The 23,032-nt window shown below is 34.3% G+C and overlaps 1 non-coding gene across 5 annotated transcripts; it reads left to right on the plus strand.

The window, feature by feature from the left end:
- Window positions 1–14,822: 14,822 nt before the first annotated feature.
- On the plus strand, window positions 14,823–22,033 carry LOC100820469 (uncharacterized). 5 transcript variants are annotated; one of them, XR_005886532.1, is made up of 5 exons: window positions 14,823–15,445; window positions 16,546–16,608; window positions 16,752–17,075; window positions 17,188–17,408; window positions 18,032–18,865. It is a non-coding gene; the product is annotated as an uncharacterized protein (transcript). The 5 variants fall into 5 exon arrangements; XR_005886534.1 differs by adding an exon at window positions 21,675–22,033 and having other exon boundaries at window positions 14,829–16,608; window positions 18,032–21,596; XR_005886533.1 differs by having other exon boundaries at window positions 14,829–16,446.
- The last annotated feature ends 999 nt before the right edge of the window (window positions 22,034–23,032 follow it).

Below are 23,032 nucleotides of genomic sequence, written 5' to 3' on the forward strand. Positions count from 1 at the left end.
TTAGGAAACCAGTGTTAAAGAGAAAGTGTAGGTTCCTGTTTAGGAACCAGTGTTAAATTGTAGCGCAATATGTTGTACGTGTTTAAGACACGAGTGTGAGGTCGTGGGTATTGTATAATTCACTAGCAGTGTCTGTGTGCTAAAATGATTTTAGGGGTTGGACCTGAATCAGGAGGGAGAGGCCCTGACGGACTCTTCGGAGTGTAGGCCTTGGGGGTCACCGGGTTTGAGTGTTCCTTTAAGCCTATGCTGATCCCATATGGTTGGAGCATTCTCGCAAAACATCGTGACCCTGACTGGTCTCCCTATGATCTTACTTAGTGAGAGTGACCTGACAAACCCATTGTGTGGTGTGTCTTGTTATGTACTCCTAAGCGCCCCAGGGTGGTTTTTCACTGACATGGTACCGCATTGCATATAGGCTTGAGTCTTAGCATAATTGTCTCATGCGCTTGCTAATTGTTTATTATGAAATTGATGTGTTATTATGTCTTGATCAGAGCGTGTGATTCTTGTGTAATGTGATTGATGATTGAAAAGTGAACTTTGAATGACAAAGTGGTGGAATTACATGAATTTCGTGTAACTAAGTTTTATTTGGTTTATATGATATGTATATCTAGTTGTCTTGTTTCTCTATTAGTTAGGAATGTAATAACTCACTCCCGTGTGTTGTTTGTGTTTGGATCCTGTGATGATCTTGAACTTTGTGTTCGGGGGAGCAGATGACTAGGTGAATTGCTTTAAGGAACCATGTGCTGAAGGACGTCGGGACACAACACTCTGATAGGATGTGGCATTGGGGTATAGGGTTTTATAGACGGCCTTGTTTGAGCCGAAGTGAATTTATTATATATTTTAATAAGTTTTAATTGATAATAGCGAAGTGAATGTGAACCTTTTACCCGTGTGAATTTGGTTACCGATATTTTTTATATATTTTATTTATTTATATGTCGGGGTAGAGGGTGTCACAAACTTCACTTCTTCTCTTTCCTCCATGAGATAATTTAGTCTCTTGCTAAGCTCTTCTTAAAATCTCTTACTCCTTGCTCAAGTGATTGGTCCATCCATGTTGAGCCCAGCTAAGCCAAACTCTTCCTCCTTGGATAGTCCTCTATCAACTCTTAAATTAGCTGCATAGGATTGGCCAGACATTGTAACAAGAGTTTTTAAACTTAAGCTAGAACAATTAATGTATGACTTAAAAGATAGAAAAGTTTTACGAAATGTGCTTGCATGTAAGTTGTCCATTCCTGATGCTCTTAGTGCTAAACTGACCATTGCATGTATAGTTGTGATTAACCTATCCATCTTCCAATTATAGATATTTACATAATCGAATTCCAAAAGAGAGGTTTGCCACATGCTCATATCTTGTTGTTTTTGGATGCTACCAACAAGTATCCATCTCCTGCAAATATTGAAGGCATCATATCAGCTGAGGTACTAGATTCTATTGAACAACCACAACTCTATGAGTGTGTCAAGAAACATATGATGCATGGTCCATGTGGTCATGCAAATAGGCAATCACCATGCATGAAAGATGGAAAGTGTTCTAGATATTTCCCCAAAAATATGGTAAGTTGAAACTGTTGTTGACCAAGAGGGCTATCCTGTTTATAAAAGGCGTAACGATGGTAAATATATTGACAGAAATGGTGTAGCATTAGAAAATAGATACGTGGTACCATACAATCCATACCTATTGTTGAAATATCAGGTTCACCTTAACATAGAATGGTGCAATCAATCAATGTCCATCAAGTATTTATTCAAGTACTGATGTGAACCTTACTAGGAGCGGATCGCTTGATATAGGTTAAAGAGTTTTGGATGACGCCACTTCCAGTGAAGGAAGATAAGTCATGGTAGACGCCATAAGGATTACCTTGATAAGTCTGAGATTGATTCAGCGAGGAACCCAGAGAGAAGTTCTCACAAAATTTTATCAAATGCCAAAAGTGCTTATATTGAAAACGAAATCCATACATATAATGTATATGAAAAAATAGAAATAGACATGGGCTTTCAAAACAGTTTGACCCAAAATCACAACGAAAAAAATATAAATAAAAAAAGAACATATTTGGCATGGGCCTTCAAATTAGTCTGGACCTTCAGTAACAATTAATATTCTTAGTAGTGCCTCTGTATCTGGGCCTTCATCCTTATCCACTTGGGCCTTGTTAAGTATGCTTGCTACCATTTGTTGGAGGGTATCCACTGACTGTTTGGTCCTACTCCTAGTCATAGGTCCCTGTATTTGGGCAGTTTTAGGATTCTCATCATTCCCTCCTTCTTGGAAAGCATTTTCCCTCAAATATTCAGAATCATCACCTGTAACAAATGGATTCAAGTTAGCAACATTAAATGAAGAACTTACTCCATACTCACCAGGAATATCAATCTTGTAAGCATTGTCATTGATCCTCTCTAGTACTTGGAAAGGTCCGTCTCCTCTAGGTTGAAGTTTGGACTTCCATTGTTTAGGGAACCTCTCCTTCCTCATGTGTACCCAAACCCAATCACCTGGTTCAAGTACTACTTCCTTCCTGTTCTTGTTGGCTTGCTAGGCATAGCCTTCACCTGCTCATGCAATCTTTTCACATACTCAACTTTAGCCTATGCATCCTTATGCTTAAAATCAGAAATGTTAGGCAATGGTAACAAATCAAGAGGAGTCAAGGGATTAAAACCATACACTACTTCGAATGGCGAGTGTTGTGTAGTGCTATGTACAACCCTATTATATGCAAATTCAACATGAGACAGACATTCTTCCCAACTCTTTATATTCTTTTTAATCATAGCTCTAAGAAGAGAAGACAAAGTTCGGTTTACTACCTCAATTTGGCCATTGGTTTGAGGATGGCATGTGGTGGAAAAGAGAAGATTTGTTCCAACCTTACCCCACAATGTTCTCCAAAAGTGACTTAGGAACTTGGTGTCTCGGTCTAAAATGATGCTTCTTGGTAGTCCGTGGAGACGCACCACTTCCTTGAAAAATAAATTAGCAACATGGCAAACATCATCATTCTTCTTACAGGTTATGAAATGTGCCATTTTTGAGTTCCTGTCAACCACCACAAAAATAGAGTCCTTACCATTCCTTGTCCGAGGAAAACCTAAAACAAAATCCATAGATAAGTCAGTCCAAGGATATTCAAGAACAGACAAAGGAGAATAAAGACCGTGAGGCATGACCCTAGACTTTGAGTGCCTACAAACAATGCAATGTTCACAAAACTTATGCACATCATGTTTCATATGCGGCCAATAGAAATGCTCCTGCAACATATCTAAAGTCTTTTGAACCCCAAAATGCCCCATTAATCCCCCTGCATGGGCTTCTTTCACAAGCAATCTCCTCATGGATCCTTTAGGCACACATAATTTTTTTTCTTTGAACAAATAGTCATTATGCCGAAAGAACCCATTTTGAGCAGTATGTAAACACGCAGAATATTGAGAAGCAAAATCTGGATCATGGTCATACAATTCTTTAATGTGCTTAAACCCAATGAATTTAGTTTCAAGAGTAGAGAATAAGGCACACCTTCTTGAAAGTGCATCAGCAACTACATTGGACTTACCTTTCTTGTACTTGATGACATATTAGAATTGTTCAAGTCCACCCATCTGGCATGTCTCTTACTCAGTTTTCCTTGACCGTTAAGATGCTTCAAGGATTCATGGTCATTATGTATGACAAATTGTTTGGGTAGAAGTTAATGCTGGCAATTTTGTAATGCCCTTACCAACGCGTACAACTCCTTATCATATGTGGAATGATTAAGGACTTCCCCATTTAGTTTTTCACTAAAGTAGGCAATGGGATGTCCCTCTTGAATTAAAGCAACCCCAGACGCATCACACTCAATTTCAAAGGATTTGTCAAAATAAGGTAACGCAAGAATTGGTGCATGCATCAATTTTTCCTTAAGTGTAGTGAATGCATGATCTTGTTTTCCCCTCATTTAAATGCTATATTTTTCTTGGAAATCTTAGTAAGAGGTGCTGCCACAGTACTAAAATCTCCTATAGAAACTTGCTAAACCATTAAAGCTTCTTACCTCACCAACAGTTTTGGGGGTTGTCCATTCTTGAATGATTTTCACCTTTTCTTGATCAATCTGTACTCCCTGTGAACTAACAACAAAACCAAGGAAAACTACATGGTCCATACAGAACACACATTTATCCATGTTAGCATACAAGCTCTCACACCTAAGGGCCTCTAAAACTCTCCTTAAATGTACAAGATGTTCATCATGGAATTTGCTATAAATCAAGATATCATCAAAATAAACCATAACAAATTTTCCTGGAAATTCCCTTAACACGTGGTTCATTAATCTCATGAAAGTGCTAGGAGCATTGGTCAGCCCAAAGGGCATAACTAGCCATTCATACAACCCATGCTTAGTCCTGAAAGTTATTTTCCATTCATCCCTCTCTCTAATCCTAATTTGATGGTACCCACTTTTAAAATCAATTTTATAGAAAACACAAGCTCCATGCAATTCATCCAACATATCGTCTAGCCTAGGAATAGGATGCCTATACTTTGCCGTGATGTTGTTGATGGCCCTGCAGTCTGTGCATATCCTCCAAGTTCTGTCTTTCTTTGGCACTAGAATAACTGGGATGACACACGGACTCAAGCTTTCTTGCACCCACCCACTTTGCATGAGGTCTTGCACTTGCTTCTTAATCGCCTCAGTCTCTTAGGGATTGCTTTTGTAAGCTAGTCTATTAGGCAGTGAAGCTCCTGGAAGGAGGTCAATTTGATGTTCTATGCCTCTTGAGGGTGGCAGTCCATGAGAAATCTCCTTGGGAAAAACATCCTTAAATTATTGCAATAAGAGTTCAACACTAGGAGAAACATAAATAATTAACTCATTAGAATTATCAGTAGAAATTTTACTGTCTTTGCAATACAGTAGATAAAGTGGTTCACGAGCAAGTAACACTTTCGTTACTTCACTCGCCTTTGCTAAACAAGTAAATTTTCTCTCATGTGTATCACTCTTCTTTTTCCTATTCGTCTTTGGTGTTTCACTCATTTCTTTCTCTTGTTCTCTATTTTCTCTCATTCTGATTTGGTCATCACACATTTCTCTAGGGGATAGAGGTTTAATAATAATCTTCTGCTCATGGTGCTAGAAAGAAATCTTGTTGGTGAAGCCATCATGCACTGCTTTGGTGCCATACTACCATGGTCTTCCCAACAGTATATGAGTCGCCTCCATTGGAACCACGTCACACAACACCCTATTATTGTATCTTCCAATGGTGAGACACACCTCAACCTGCTGAGTCACTTTTACCTCTTCATCTTCACTAAGCCGCTAAAGTCTGTATGGCCTAGGATGGGGCTTAGTATCCAAATTCAATTTGGACACTAACCTGGAACTTGTAACATTGGTACAACTTCCTTCATCAACAATTAAAGAGCAAAGCTTACCATTAATTATGCATCTGGTGTGGAAAATATTTTCTCTTTGGGTGTTGTCCAGTGGCTATGTCTGACTTCCCAAGAGCCTCCTCACCATTAACATACCACCCTGCATAGCTTCCTCCTTAAGCTCTTCTTCCACTTCTTCTTCTTCACTAATTTTAGATTCATTGGTGATTTCTCCATCTGCCTTCATGATCATGGTCCTCCTGGTTAGAGAGTCAGAAGCAATATGTCCTCTGCCTATGCATTTAAAGCATTTTATGTTTCTGGTATCGATGTTGGATGATGAGGCAGAATTATGCTTCTTTTCTGCACTGGACACTGCTGACTTTGCATGTGGGTTGGACGAGTTGCCTTCCTCCTTCTTGAATTTGTTGGTCCAGTTCTGGTTAAAATTGTTGGATGAGTTCCTTCTCGCTGCAATTTTCCTCTTCAGCTGCTATTCAACCTGGACTTCCTTATGCAACAAGTCATCCAATTCTACATACTCCTCTAATTCAACAACATCTCTAATGTCAGGATTTAGGCCACTCAGAAAACGAGTCATTGTGTCCTCAGTTTCCTCTTCAATGTTGGCCCTCATTAGTGCCATATCCATCTCCTTGTAGTACTCCTCCACAGTCAAACTTCCCTGGGACAGCCTCTGGAGTTTCTGTTGCATGGTTCTGCTATACATGTTGGAACATACCTTTTCCGCATAATCCTTCTCATCTCAGTCCTTGTATCTATCTCCCGCCCTTCCTCTCTCATCATCTCTCTTTGATTTTTATTTCACCAAACAAGGGCATAATATAAGAATTAGTTGCTGCTAACTTCACATTCTGTTCTTCGGTATAATCATTGCAGGAGAATACATGCTCAATCTTCATCTCCCAATCAAGGTAGGCGTATGGGTCACTTCTGCCTTTGAAAGGGGGTACATTGAGTTTTACTCCCTCAATTTTGTTCTACCCCTCCATTCTGTTTTTCCTGGGTCTAACATTGCCCACTCTATTCCCACCATAATGTCTTCCAGTATTCTGATTCAGTTGGTTCTCCAGACCCTCAATTTGTCCATAGAGATCTTCATTGTTATGGTTCAACAATCGTTGCATTTGTGTAGTCATTACGTCCAATAACAAACGTCGAGATCCATCTAGTTCATGATAATCACCACCACCATCACCAGCTCTTGCCATAATTAACAGAGAAGAAAATTTGCAGTAATTTTAAACAAAGGTTTCAGGACCTCACCATACTCTACTCACGTGTTTCTCTCTTTGATGGTAGTACACTTGTGTTTGATGCTCTCAATATAGGCTTTTGTGTGATGTTTTTCACTCTTGCCTTTTACCACTCACTCCCTCTTAAGTTCCTGGATGAAACAAATTAGATGCACAAGGTAATATAATAGGAAAGAGAGTTTAATTATCATAGACTCAGTAACAGATTTGGATAACAGATTGGATAACAAATTTGGATAACAGATTTGGATAACAGATTGAATAACAAATTTGAATAACAGATTTGGATGACAGATTGGATAACAAATTTGATAACAGATTTGATAACAAATTTAATAACAGATTTAACAACAGATTTGGATAACAAATAGAAGAAACAAAGAAGCTACTTAATCACAGAGAAGAAGAGAATAGAATTAACGAAGATGACATGTAAACTTCAAATGGTCATAACTTTTGTACGGTTGTTCGTTTGAGGCCCACTATATGTCAAAACGCTCAGAATTCAGAGAAGAATGTCTAAGTTAATATCCGAAGGGGATTTGGTTTACGATTTTTGCCAAAAAATGTCTCTAACTGCCTCAAATCCGTGTTCAAAGATCAAACACCCATTTTTTTTCTTTTTTTTAACATTATGCAAGTTTTTTTTCAAACTTTTTGCAACCTTTTTTTTATAATGCTTTCTTTCCAAATTTGTCTAGGATAATTTAGGAAATTCGTTCTATAGGCAAATAGGAAAATAGATTCAAGAGTGTACTAAACCCTAAACCTCTAAGCCAAATTGTCCCCAAACTGAATTTGTAACAGAATTCAAACATAATATTTTTTTTGACACAGAATCTGAAAGACACAAGAAAAAGAGCAAGAACAAGAACATAACAAGAACATAAAGAAGAACACAACAAGACACAAATAACAGAACAAGAACAAAATACAAACCCGAGACAAATTACGAAGAAAAAGAATTGGATAGGATAGAACCTGTATCAAGAGTCGAAGCTCTGATACCTAATGATGTGAACCTTACTAGGAGCGGATCACTTGATACAGGTTAAAGAGTTTTGGATGATGCCACTTCCTGCGAAGGAAGATAAGTCAGGGTAGACGCCATAAGGATTACCTTGATAAGTCTAAGATTGGTTCAGCGAGGAACCCAGAGAGAAGTTTGTGGAAGCAATGCTTTCCAAGATTATTTTGATGATGCCAAAGACTCAAGTCAAGAATCAAGAGTCAAGCAAGTTTCAAGAATCAAAGAATCGTTCAATCAAAGCAAGTTTCAAGAATCAAAGAGTCGTTCAATCAAAGCAAGTTTCAAGAATCAAAGAGTCGTTCAATCAAGATTCAATATTAAAGTGAAGATTCAAGAGAAGACTCAATTAAGATAAGTATTAAAAGAGTTTTTCAAAATATTGAATAACACAATTTTGTTCAAGAGAATTTTTCAAAGAAAAATCTTTTACCAAGAGTTTTACTCTCTGGTAATGATTACCAGAAGGCAGTAATCGATTACCAGTAGCCAACATTTTTTTTCAAACTGATTTACAAAGCTATAATCGATTACCATAATCATGTAATCGATTACCAATGTTTTAAAACGTTAGATTTCAAATTTCAAGAGTCACAACTTGTGATAACACTTTTTTAAATCATTTCAAACTTGTGTAATCGATTACACAATACTTGTAATCGATTACCAGTGTTTCTAAATGTTGGTTTTCAAATTTAAACATGAAGAGTCACATCTGTTGATGTGTAATTGATTACACTACAAGGGTAATCAATTACCAGTGACTTATCTTGAAAATTAAATTACCAAAAGTCACAATTCTAAAAGTGACTAGTTTCTGAAGATTTTTCAAAAGTCACAACCTTTAAAGTGACTAGTTTTCAAAAGAGTCACAACTTTTAAAGTGACTAGTTTTCAAAAGAGTCACAACTTTTAAAAAGTGACTAGTTTTGAAGAAATTGCCAAGAGTCATAAAATTTTAACTTGAGTCATCAAATGACTATAAATATGTGATCATGGCATGAATTTTAAATAGACAACTTTCAGATTTCTTTCATTCATTCAAAGCATTCTTCTAAGAGTTTTTTGTTCAAAACTTTCTTTATTCAAGAAAAGTTCATTGGCCAAAAACTTGTGCTATTCTTCTTCTTCATTTCTTCTCTCTCTTGCCAAAAGATTCAAAGGACTAACCGTCCGAGAATTCTTTTGATTCTTCCTTCTCCCTCTTGCCAAAAGATTCAAAGGACTAACCGCCTGAGAATTCTTTTGATTCTTCCTCTTCCCTTTAAACAAAAGATTTCAAAGGACTAACCGCCTGAGATATCTTTTGTTTCTCTTTACAAAGATTCAAGGGACTAACCGCTTGAGAATTCTTTGTCTTAACACATTGGAGGGTACATCCTTTGTGGTACAAGTAGAGCGTACATCTACTTGGGTTGTAATACTGAGAACAAGAGAGAGTACATCTCTTGTGGATCAGTTCAAGTGGAGGGTAGATCCACTTGGTTGTTCAAAGAGAACAAGGGAGGGTACATCCCTTGTGGATCTTTTCTTGTAAAGGATTTTACAAGGTTATTAGAAATCTCAAGAACCGGTGGTTGCTTGGGGACTGGATGTAGGCACGGGTTGTGACCGAATCAGTATAAATCTTGTGTTTGTTTTCTTCTTCCCTACACTCTTTACTTTTCCGATGTGCACTTTTTATTTCTGCTTTACTTTTGTCTAAGTTATTATTTCTGTTCTTTACTTTCTCATAACTTAGTAGTAAAGCCTAATTGAATCTAGTAACATTAAGAAGGATAAATTTTTAATTAGTCAAGACACGTTCATAATTAATTCAACCCCCCTTCTTGATTACTCTGAGGCCACTTGATCCAACAAAGTTCTCACAAAATTTTATCAAATGTCAAAAGTGCTTCTATTGAAAATGAAATACATACATATAGTGTATCTGAAAAAATAGAAATAGACATGGGCCTTCAAAATAGTTTGGGCCAAAATTACAACGAAAAAAATATAAATAAAAAAGAACATATTTGGCATGGGCCTTCAAATTAGTCTGGACCTTTAGCAACAATTAATATTCTTAGTTTGAGCTTTCAACAACAATTAATATTCTTAGTAGTGCCTCAGCCTCTGGACCTTCGTCCTTCTCCACTTGGGTCTTGTTAAATATGTCTGCTATAATTTGTTGGAGGGTATCCACTGACTGATTGGTCCTACTCCTGGTCAATAGGTCTCTGTATTTGGCCAGTTTTAAGATTCTCATCAAGTATATTAATAAAGATTATGATCGCATAACCGCAGCTCTTGTGCCTATCGAAAATGAAGATGGAACAACCGTTGATGAGATTAAGCACTATCTTGATGAAGCTTATTGGAGAATATTTTCATTCCAGGTTCACAAGAAATCACCTGCTATTGAAAGGTTGTACTTTCATTTGCCTAGTGAGAATTCAGTGATATTCCCTAAATTTGACTCATTCACATCACATAAAAAGTTTTACCACCAAACTTGGCTTAATTATGTTAAAAAGTTGACTTAATTGTAAATTTTACCATCAAGTTTTTATTATTTTATGAATTTTATCATTCAAATTTTATTTTTGTGAATTTTACCATTCAACTTCCATAGTTTCGGGGATTATACAATTCAAGTTGTTTTTTTCACGAATTTTATCATTCAACTTTTAATATTTTACAAATTTTACCATTCAATTTTTTTATTTTTGTATATTTTAGCATCACATTAGTAACAAAATGATGTAAAAAATTTCTTTTTAAGATTTTTGTACATCCATTATAGTTATAATCAATGTAGAAAAATGACTTTCTACATTAATTGTAGTTATAACCTATGTAAAAAATCATTTTTCTATATCGGTTTTGATTATGACCGATGTTAAAAGTTAAAATCATCCATATTTGTTAAATAATTTTCTAACCCACTTAGTTTGGTATACAATTTTACAAAACCACATAGTTTGGTAAGTAAGCCTGCCAGTAATGGTAAAATACGCAAACATTGAAAACTTGGGTGCTAAAATTAACAAAAATAAAACTTAGATGTTAAAATAATAAAAAGTTAAGTGATAAAATTTACGATTAAGCCTAAAAATTATAAATTTCATTTTTTTTCTTGACAGAACTTTGATTTTCTTGATGTATATGAAAAATATAATTTATTAAAATAGTTATTCTAAAAACAAATAGATATATGATAAGAAATCCCATACATCTATCTTTATTTTATATACATTTGCAATTCACATCTATAGATATTTTTACTAAGTGTCAATCTCTCATCATCTACAAACCTCCCAAACACGTACATGCCATTAATCTGAAACTTTTTTATTTTAAATTTCAAATAATGTAAGTTGGCCAGTGTTTGAAATAGCGCTGCACCCCACAGGTATTGTAGTTTTTAAACAAAATGACAAATACTTAACAGTTCATCCTCTTGATCGTAATGGGTAGCTTTACTTGAAAGGAATAGTACCCACCTGTCAGCCAAGTCTCATAAATACTTGACGTCTTTATTGGGAATAATTACTCCAAGACATGTGAGCTGTGACCATGTATATGTCCAAATTTTTTGGTGCTCATTCACCTACGTACAAACCAGCGAAAGGGTCAGGGCACAGAATAATCAAGAAGAAAATGAACCTACCTACATGTTGCTTCATGTATTTCTTGTCTATATTTTGGTAATAATCACTAAGAAAATTATTATTTATTAATGATATATTGATATGCTTTTGTTAGTATTTTATTTCTATAATAAAAATTAAACTGTTTACAATTCTTTAAAATAGACAAGTGAAAATAATATAATATTTTTAGTAACTATTATAATATAAATATTACAATAGAAATAAGAAAATCGTATTTTTACTATTTCCTAAAGAATAAACCAAAACCCTAGGTATATACGTCCATTTAGTTCTCTTTCAGATGGTAAGTAAATAAACCCTTGCTCTGGGCATGTCGGTCTGGCTTGGCTCAAATTTTGGCGTATTCTTCGTCGTTATATATATATACACATACCTTAATTCTCTATTTTCTAGCTAACATCCACTAGTCTTTGGGTTAATTGTTTCTTCTTAGGTGTACATCCACAAGGCAAAAAGCAAGGGTCACTTTCCATTTGTTCCTTCGTATCTCTTTCCCTCATGAGTATGACATTGCTTCCCAGAACTAGAGCTTCGCACCTCCCAATCTGCTTGTTTCATCTTTCATATTAATATATATATATATATATATATATATATATATATATGTATGTATGTATATGTATATGTATATGTATATTATATATGAAATTTGTGTCTGGAAGATTTTACTTGTGTGGAGCAAATTGAGTTAGGTTTGAAGAATGGATGTCAACCATTTTGCAATAAAGCCTTGTGCTACACGAATACGTAAATAGATTTAAATGCTTCTATCCGACGGCGATGAAGATCTATATTGTTTTTTTATATAATTATTATTATGATAAGGCTAGCTAGATACATGTTCAGAATATTTTTGTCTTGGGTTTTAAAAAACAAGGTTCTCACCATAACATTGAAGTATAGGTTCATGCATTTTCAGGTGTCTTTTTCGTATGAAATGGGTTGATAAATGCTCATATGACTGATGCGAAAGTTTAAATGAGGGCACATCTATCCTTGGATTTGTTTTAAAATAGGATAAATTATTTCTTACCTCCTTAAAAAATAACAACCTTTTTTTACCTTTTCTATAATAAGATGATAATAATTAATTTGGAAACTAAAATAGATATTTCAATTTCAAGCAGTGTACAAAACGAACCAGGTAAAAAAAAAAATTGCATATTACAGACAAAAAAAAAAACATAGAAGACTTAAGAAAAGGTTTGATGCATACAAACCAAAGGAGCAACATATACACCAAACGTTTGAAAAGGAGAGAGAAAACCACACTAACTTAGCATAAATTTTTGCCAAAGACCCATTCTTAATAATTTCTAATTAACAAAACATAAAAAACTGATGATTAAACTTGAGTTTGAGTCTTGTGAATGAAAAAAAAAATATGATTGAAGGAGAAATCCGACTAAAAGTAATCAGTCATATTTCTTAGCAAAAATTAGTCATCGGGAAAATTGATAGGTATTCCACACAAACTAATGATGACAAAAAAAATGATATTGTTAAGATTTATAATCCAAATACTAAGAGAATACCAAATCACTTGTCAAGTTCTTTTATCATTTTGTTTCACTCTAAACATAATGGTTACTACATAAATCACAAATAATAGATGGTAAATAAGCCTAGCTAGAAAGCCAATCAATCAACAACAGTATGTTACATGGCTAACATGGTTGTGCTAAGGATAAAGTGTATGGCTAACATTTTTAAATTCTCAAATATGAAGAGTAATCTTATGGAAAAATCAAAATTCAGATGGTTATAGGAGGGGGATGCAAATTCAAAGCATTTCCATTCTTCTATGGTGAAGAAGAAAATGCGAGATAACATCTTATGTTTAGAGTTTGATGGGATCAAAGTGGAAGGGGTAGTTGAGCTTAAGAGCAAGCACTACTAAAGTAATAGGATGGCCCTGTTAACATCGGTTATGATGAAAATCGATGTTACAAATTACGCGGTGGCATTTTTGTAAATAAAATGTCATCGCTAACATTAGTTTTAGAAAAATTGATGTTAACAGTGTGAATCATGTAGGTTTTGATGATGCCGAAAAGAATTCACTTGATAATGATTGTCATCATAAAAAAGGGGGAGAATGTGAATGTATGAATACAGGGTTTTGATGATGCCAAAGTAGAATCAAACAAGGTTGCTTCAACAAACATTCAAAGGTTAAGCATTGCTTCAAGATTGATTCAAGGTCAAGCATACAAGATCAAGAAAAAGATAAGGCCTCAAACAATCTCATTGGTTGATTGGTTTTTGCCTCAAAACAAATTGTTTCCAAGAGATCAAAGGCACTAGTAATCGATTACCAGACAGTGTAATTGATTACCAGAAGACAAGTTTGCAAATCAGCTTTTCAAAAGGGTTTTAAAATTTGAATTTTGAATCTTGTAATCGATTATTAGATGTTTGTAATCGATTACCAGTAATAGAACTCTTGAAATTCAAATTGAAAAGTCATGACCCTTCAAAATATAACTGTGTAATCGATTACCAAGTGAGAAAACTTCAGATTTTTTTTTGAAAAAACACATCTCTTCAAACCATTTTAAAAAGGCATGATGGGTCTATATATATGTGTGTATCTGACTTATAAAAGAAAGTGAGAGAGTTTTAAAAGAGAACTTAATTGTCAAATGCTCTCTCAACAACTATTGGCCAAACACTTGCAAATCTATTAAGAATTCTCTAGGATCTTCAATTTGTATCATCTACTCTAAAGGAGAGAAATCTTTCTGTTCATCTCTTGAACTCAGTTGTAATCAAGAGACGGTGTGTCTTTTGGAGTGTGAGAATCTTGAACACAAGGGTGAGGGATCCCAATGTGTGTTCAAAGTCTGTAAAGGATTTATAGAGATAGTGGAAAATCTCAAGTGGGTTGCTTGAGAACTGGACGTAGGCACGGGAAGTGATCGAACCAATATAAATCGAGTTTGCAATTCTCTGGCAACCCACTTGAGATTTTATACTGGTTCGACCACTTCCCGTGCCTACGTCCAGTCCTCAAGTAATCCACTTGAGATTTTCACTATCTCTATAAATCCTTTATAGACTTTGAACACACCTTGGGATCCCTCACCCTTGTGTTCAAGATTCTCACACTCCAAGAGACACTTCGTCTCTTGATTACAACTGAGTTCAAGAGATGAATAGAAAGATTTCTCTCCTTTAGAGTAGATGATACAAATTGAAGATCCTAGAGAATTCTCAATAGATTTGCAAGTGTTTGACCAATAGTTGTTGATAGAGCATTTGACAATTAAGTTCTCTTTTAAAATTCTCTCACTTTCTTTTTGAATTGAGGTGATTTTAACATCGGTTATTTAAAAACTGATGTTGTCTAACTACTTACATCATTGATTTTTTTTTAAAAAAAAATTGATGTGAACAGGCCGATTTTAACATTGGTTATTTAAAAGCCAATGTTACACTTTTTATTCATTGTTCACGAACATCGATTTTTTAAAACTGATGTTGTGTATTTCTATATTAAAATCACTATCACCCTACTTCTCTCTCCATTTTTCTTCTTTATTCTTCTTCTCATCCTCCCAAAATACAACTCATTCTCCTCTTCTTTTCCTCTCGCCACACACCAAAATTTCCCTCCCTCAATTCGACCCGCCCGTCGCTGCTGATGACCGCCCCGACAAGCGCCTTAAGACCGATGCTAGGGTTTCTCCTTCAAGAGATATAAATCATTCCTTTGTGTGCATAGTACAGTTCAAGAAACTTGAATGTTAGGGTTTGTGTGAAAATGACCCATCGATCACGACTGGACCTATCATGGTGGTTCACGGGGATTGGGCTGCTAAGCCTCAACGCACGGTGCGAGCACTTGGTGGAGCTGAGCATCCTCGGCGTTGCTGCGATGGCGCATGCGCAGAACCTGCGGAAGTTGTGGCTAGCGAGGTGCAAGATGGTGACGAATATGGGGATTGGATGTATTGTGATGGGGTGCAAGAAGCTTAAGCTAATTTTCTTGAAGTGGTGTGTGGGAATTGGGGATTTGGTTGCAATTAAGTGTAAGGAGCTCACAACATTGGATCTCTCTTATTTTCCTGTGAGTTTTTTTCTCTCTCTCTTTTTCTCTTTCTGGTGTTCATTATTCGTTGATTGAATCTGGTTATGGATTATTGGTGGATAGTTGGTGATATTTTCTATGTTTGGTTTAATTGATTGGATTAGCTTATTTTCATGATAAAGAAGCAGTTGATTGGATTGACTTATGTACTAAATTTAAAGGTTTAGATTTCACATATTCACCCCTATGTACATTCTTTAGGTTGCATTTTTCATAGCCATGTAGCAGAGAATCTGTCTGCTTAACCACAAGGTTATTCTCTTCATAGTGATCACTAGAGTTAGAAGCAGAGTCATATCTCATCCCATCAAAACCATGCTTAGTACCCTTTCTATGATTTTTAGTGTTATTATAAGCAAATGCTTCCCCAATAAAGTATGCATTCAAATCCAAGGAAGAGTTCTTGTAAGGCAAAGGATTGGTAAAACTTTGAAAATTTCTCCGTTGATCTATATCCTAGCGGGATTTCTTATCCTGGAAATCAAAACCATGCAAGGAGCCAAAGTCACCTCTGACCATATTATGAATCTTGGGAATTGATTTTAGTAAAATATGAATCACATCTTTGCCAACAATACATGAGGAAAAAAGAGTGAGAGGCTAGGAAATTAACAATTAAGCACTGATTTTAAAGAAACTACCACTCACCCTAAGCTTGTAAGTTGTAATATTTGATGAATCTTTACTACCTAAATGTCTTACTAAGTTTATTATATTCAGATTGAGTTGTGCTTGATGTTATCATGAGGTCAAAGAAGTTAAAAAATTAAATATTTTTATATTCCAAACTCAGTGATTTGTATCATGCAAGTTTTGTAGTTTTTGTGTCATATTTTGGAACCTTTTCCTTTTCCATTCATGAATAGAACTTGGATATATCTGATGTCTTTGTTCTACACAATGTTGATGAGCCTACCGTGTGAAGTTTGAATGGTTGTAAGGTTGTAGATCAAATTCTGAAGCTTGTTCCTAATGTTGAGGTATTTTTAGGATGTTTCTTCTGATTGCATTAACCCTTCCATTTCATAATATTTACTGTTCACCTAATACTTCTACACTTTATTTTTTATGGCTTATAGCACTTTCTCACAACACTTTGTTGCTTGAAATTTTGGGCCAAAGGGCGAGGCATTTATTCTAATGTGAGTGATATTTTAATTTTTTTTACATCATTCTTTCTAATTATGTTAATTCATTTGTTTGCTTCCAGTATCCACTAATATGGTTATTGGTTTGTTCATAAATATTTGTGTTACGTTTTTTAATGTTTATTTTCATGTGACAGGTTTTCTTGGTGGTGTTAACTTGGCACTTCTTGTAGCTTGAGTGTGCCAGTTTTATCTAAAACCAATTCCAAGTATGCTTGCTTCTAGATTCTTCAGGGTATATACACAGTGGCAATGGCCAACTTCTGTCATGTTATGTCCAATAGAGGAGAATGATCTTGGGTTTCCTGTTTGGCATCCTGGAAAAAAATCCTTGTGACAGATCCCATCATATGTCAATCATTACCCCTGCCTATCCCTATATGAATTCTAGTTTTAATGATTCTATGAGCACACTTCGTGTAATGATGTAGCAGTTTCAATATGGCAACAAAATTTGTGGGGTAATCATTACTTGTTGAATCATTTTAGATATTATTAATACTTATTGATTTTAAATAATAATACTTATCTATTTAAATAATTGGTAATTAATCCTTTGTCTAAAAATTACAGGAAATATAATTGAGTAAAGCTTGTTGGAAGGCTCTGTTTGAAAAGTACAGTGTCTTTGAAAGCTATAAAAACTACTTGCAAGTTGATGCTGATGACTTGCACAATTGGAAAGGTTGGGTGGAATCATGCCTTCACCAACTAACTTTGATGGTGTAAAACAGATGTTAGTCAACTGTTTTTTATTGGCAAGATTATTTTACTTGACTGAAACTAAAAGAAAGGTTGTTACTCTTTCTAATCTTGGGTTAAGATTTAACCAATTTTGTTGTGATTTGAGTTGTAAATTGAAGCAATCATTCAGGAACCGTGTTTGTTCTATAATTGGTCATGTGTTTTTATGTGCATAGATTTTTTCACCTATGTATGTTGTTTCAATACAATAAGTTGAACTGCCTGGTCCATTTCTTTGTAATTAGAAGCTTTATATAGATAAACGTCATAAACTAGAAATTTCAAAACTCATAATGATGTTATTATTTGATATTTTCATTGTGGGAACTTGGGAATCTTGTTGTTATCATACACTTGTATGGATCAACGTCAAATTAATCACCTCGAGTTTCTCCATACCATATACTATCACTAATTATGCTTTTGCATTCAAGTATGATTCATGATTTACAAATTATTTGTATAGAATTGGAAAATTGAAATGGATATTTATATCTAGTTTATGATTAATAAAAAACAAGGAATTGTAACTTTACTTCTTGTTTGTCTCTCATCTTAACACATAGCTTATATCATAGTGGCATTAAGGTGCTGAGTATGATTGAAAAGGGGGAGAAATAGAGGACTTAGTTTGGTTTGTGACACTGAAAATTTTTTATTTCTTCTCCTGCAGGTTGGGTTTAGGAAATGGGAAGAATCTTGATCTTGAACAATGCTCTTGATCAAAGCTTCAAAAACAGTGCATCAAGTATTTGGGACCTATATGTGCATCTTCGATTTGATTGTGTGTGAATATTATATATATTTTTTAAATGCATGAGGTTGTTTGACATGTTGCTCTATTTTTATATTCTTTTTTCTACTGGTTATTATTTTCTTAAATTAGCAAGAGAGAGAACGGTATGAATACATTGAGCGTGTGGGCAAAATTATCGACTAGCAATATGGAGATTTGCTTCACACAAATGAAGATTCTGAAGATGCAAAATGGATATTTGTAATGAGCAAGAAACTTTATGTTGTCAAGGTAACAATTCAAGGGTAGTTACATTTTAAAGTTACTTATTTTCTTTAAAGACAATTACCATGTCTTTCTTGTACCACTATTACATTGCATTAATCTTGTAGAAAAAGAAACATTATTTCATCATTCTAGTGTTTTGGCTGGAGGAGCTACATTAGCTGCTAGAAGGCTGGTGGAAGAGAATGGAATTCTTAAGGTGAATTAACTTCATAGGTTGCATGACTAAACTATTGTGCTAATGGAACTTCTTATGATATTTGTCTGCTAGCTTTTATAGTGACAAGGAGATAGTGGATTGCAAATGTGACATGCCTAATTTATGTGAATTGCAAATGTTTGATTATCAATGGCACAATGGCTTTGATTTTTCAATCTATCTCAGCTTATAGTGGACATTATCGACCAATGGATAGTGGATTAACTTATGTAATTTTAAAAATTTCATGAGCGAAGATTATGTAATAAAATTTTGGTTCATAGATAGAATCTTGAATCCTTGATTCACCATGGAACATCATAGAGTTGTTTGATCCATGCGAAAAACCTTGATAGAATCTTGGTAAATTAATAGATTTTTTATTCTTTTATCTCAAAGTGAAAAATGGGTTGTATATATGATTAAGTTACATAAATGCTTGATAGAGTCACTCATGACCTCTATTTTTAATCATGATAGAAAAGTTATGGTTTCTCTTAGTGGTAAATATATCTATGCATTTGTTCTTCTAGCTTGCTAGATGCTATAGAATTTCTTTATAATTTTGTTATTAGGTTGTAAATACTTTTATTTTTCGGATTTGAGTCAACTAAAATGAGCAATGGTGAAATAAGTCATTTTAGCGATAAAATTAATTGTTAATTATTATTAAATTTTTTGCAAAAAACATCGGTTGGTTTAAAACCGATCTAAAAAGTATTTTTACAACATTGATTATGGCCAAAACCGATGTTGCAAAGATACTTTTTACATCGATATTGGCCAAAACTGATGTGGTAAACACATTCAATATCAATTTTGCCAAAAATTGATGCTGTATACAACTTTCAACATCATTTTTTTAGAACCGATGTAGAAAGTGTTTCAAAATACACAATTTTGGTCATATTTCTACATCATTTTCAGCTAGAATCGATATAAACAATGATTTTCAACGTCGATTTTTTAAAACCGATGTTGAAAATGCCTACTTTCAATGATGGCCATTTCAACATCGGTTCTAGAATCAATGTGGAAACTTCTCTGGAATCAATGTTAAAGCCCTTTTATGTAGTAGTGAAGACTAAATAAGGAGCATTTTTAGTGGTTCGAATCAATGCAGATCGAGGTTAGGAACTATGTAGCTTGCTCAGTTATCAAAAGATGTTGTGATTTTAAGTTTTTTGGTGGATCCTTTTCTAAAGAAGAGATTAAGGTGACATTATGGAGTTGTGAGAGTTCAAATAGCCCAGGACTTGATGGAAAACTTTTTTCCTTTCTTAAGGAATTTTGTGACACCATAGGATCCACTCTTGTGGCTTTCTTGGAGGAAGTTCATGAAAATGGAAAGAATGTGAAATGGTAAAATAGGTCTTTTCTAATGCCAAAAAATTTTTTTCGCAAGAAGTGGGGGAGTTTTGACTAATAACTCTTCAATAATAGAAAGAATGGATATAACATCACTATGTTAACATTGATTTTTTTTTAAAAAAAAACTTATGTTAACAAAAAACATGATGGCATATTCATAAATAACGCTAGTTCGTTAATGTTGGTTTTTGAAAAAACCAATGTTAACATAAGTTTGTTAACATCGGTTTTTTAAAAATTGATGTTAACATGAGTTCATTAACATTGATCTTTCAAAACTGATGTTAACAAACTCGAGTTAACATTGATTTTTTAAAAAAAATGACGTAACAAAAATATGTTAATGTTGATTTTTTGGAAAACCTATGTTGTGTTAGCTAAATTAAATTTGTTTCTTCCTCTTCTCGTGCTCATTCTGAACCATCTCTCACTTTCGTGCTCTTGTTCTCACATCACTCATCTTTCGCACTCTCATTCTCGCTCATCTCTCACGCTTTCATTCTTAGTTTCATTCTCACGCACTCTCTGCGGTGATGCGGCGACATTGTTCTCTCTCGCTCTCCCTATCATCTCTGACTCTCGTTCTCGCTCTCCCTCACAGCTCTACTCACTTTCATTCTCGGTCACGAAAGGTTAGTCTTCTATAAATGCTTGTTTCTGTGTTTGGTTTTGATGGTGATGGTAAGTGAGAAGCTAGGGCTCGTTCTTGGTTTTGATGATTTCTAGTTCTCATTTTGATGTGCGTATTGCTTCTTGTTAATGTGTGTATTACTAACATGAAAATGCATGTTTTTGTGTATGTTGCTGAAAACATGTGTTATTTTCTAGATATACAAATATTGATAATGGGACTTTGTGCGTATTACTAACATGAAGATGCTTGTTAATTGAACTTTGTGCTGGTGTAAAATTCTGCCACAGCCTTAGGCCCCCAATTTTTTTTCAAAATAGGAATATCATTCTTGGTTTTAAAAAATGGGTATATGCATTGTGTCTTTCAACTCCGTGGCATGTACTCGACCAAACTCATATGTCTTGATTTACTACTAGTAGATGGCATGCATATTTATTTTTAATAGTAACTTTAATATTGTAATTGGAGTTTAGAAACAATGAATGAATATCAACATAACTAGAAGGAAATGGTTAGGACAATTATGAAGATTTAACAAAAAACCAGAGGAAATGTTCAACACAGTTCATATTATGGATCATGTTAAAAATTTCAAGATTAGTCTCAAATAAACATGACATGATATAACACATTTGCTTATATTAGTTTGATTGTTAAATGTAGCTTTATGGTGAAATCAGTTGGTCCTTTGTTGTAAGATCGAAGGATGAACTAGAACACACTTGGCATCTGTTACAAAGTAATGACAACATGCACTCTATTACATACAACCAAGATCTGGTGAACCCAACTCTACTGGTTGGATGGGTAGAACTCAAATATTTCTATGGACTCACTAGAAATCATCTAGTGACCATGACCCATTTTGGACAGAGTGTTTTCTTCCTCACCATCTCAAAAGGAGCTCTAAACCAAAAGCTTATCCTAAATGACACTCCTTGTACCACCAAGTTCCTAACTCAGTCACTTTTAAAGTCCTACTGAGCGAGCACAAAGTGACTTGTAGCAGTTTGGTGAGTAATTAAGTACTCCTTTCTCTGCAAATTTTAAAATCATCTTCATATCTAATATGAACTTAATGTTAATTTTAGGATGTGTTGAGTACCATGTACTCATTTATGAAAGCTACAGGATTCACCCATCTAAATTCGGTAGGGATTACGGAGTGCAAGACTATTTATAATCATTGGAGGAAGACTGTAAAATTGGAAATAGATGGAGGACTTTTGCACAATCATAAAATTTGCAAACTGGAACTCAAATTATATTTGAGTTCTCAGATGCAACTTCTAACTTTGTTTTATTTTGGATTTTTTTTTGTAATTAAAGTACATTACATTATACTATTATCAATCTGTAAATTTTTGTTTATAAGTCTTGGTGGTATATTTTGTGGGAATTTGAACATCCTGAACACATTTGTGGCATATTTTGTTCATAAATGTTATAAGTACTTTTGGTGCATGGTATATTTTGTTTATAACTCTTGGTGTGTGGCTTATTTTATGAGTATTTTACAACTTTGAATGATAAGTTGTGATATGAATAATTATAGGTTGGTAATAAAAAAAATAGATAGGATATTAATAAAATCCAAAAAACAACATCGGTTTTTCTAAAACCAGTGTTGGTTTTTAAAAAACCAATGTTAACGTTGATACTTTTAATGTCAACAGTTTCAACATCGGTTAATAACTGATGTTGAAGTCCTTAATAACTTATGTAAAAAACCTATTTTCTAGTAGTGCTTTATTGGTGTGTTTGTATAAGTTGTTGGCTATGTTATTAACTAATAGGTTGAGACGAGTGGTTTCAAAAGTCATATTTGATTTTCAAACAACTTTTGTAAGAGAATACCAAATCCTTGATGGTGTGCTTATTACAAATGATTTGGTAGATAAATCTAAATATGATAATAAAGAGGTACTTTTTTTTAAAGTGGACTTTAAAAGGACATATGAGTTAGTGTGTTGGGAGTTTTTAGACTACATGATGATGAGGATAGGGTTTTCATTAAAGTGTAGGTCTTGGATTCATGAATGTTTATCTATAGTAGTCGTGTCAATTTTGGTGAATGACAACCAAACAAATGAATTCAATATGCATTTCCCATTTCTCATTTCTAATTGTTGTTGAAGGCTTGAGTGGGTTGTTTAGTGAAGCTAAGAAATGAGAGCCTTTTCTGGTTATAAGTTGGAGAGTACACATCAAAGCTTAACCCTTCTATAGATCATGATAAAACACACCAAAATGTTTGTGCAATTAAGGAAATACTGCAATTATTTGAAGTGGTGTCAATCTTGAAGGTGAACTTTCATAAAATTTGTTTGGCAATTATTTCAAGTGATGTCTATTATCATCATTCTACTTTATAAACATATTTTCATATATGGTGTATAGCAACTATAATTAGAATTACTGTAGGTTGGGAAAAATGAAAATATATATT

The sequence above is a fragment of the Glycine max genome, chromosome 9 (assembly GCF_000004515.6).
Source record: "Glycine max cultivar Williams 82 chromosome 9, Glycine_max_v4.0, whole genome shotgun sequence".
NCBI classification, from domain to species: Eukaryota; Viridiplantae; Streptophyta; class Magnoliopsida; order Fabales; family Fabaceae; genus Glycine; species Glycine max.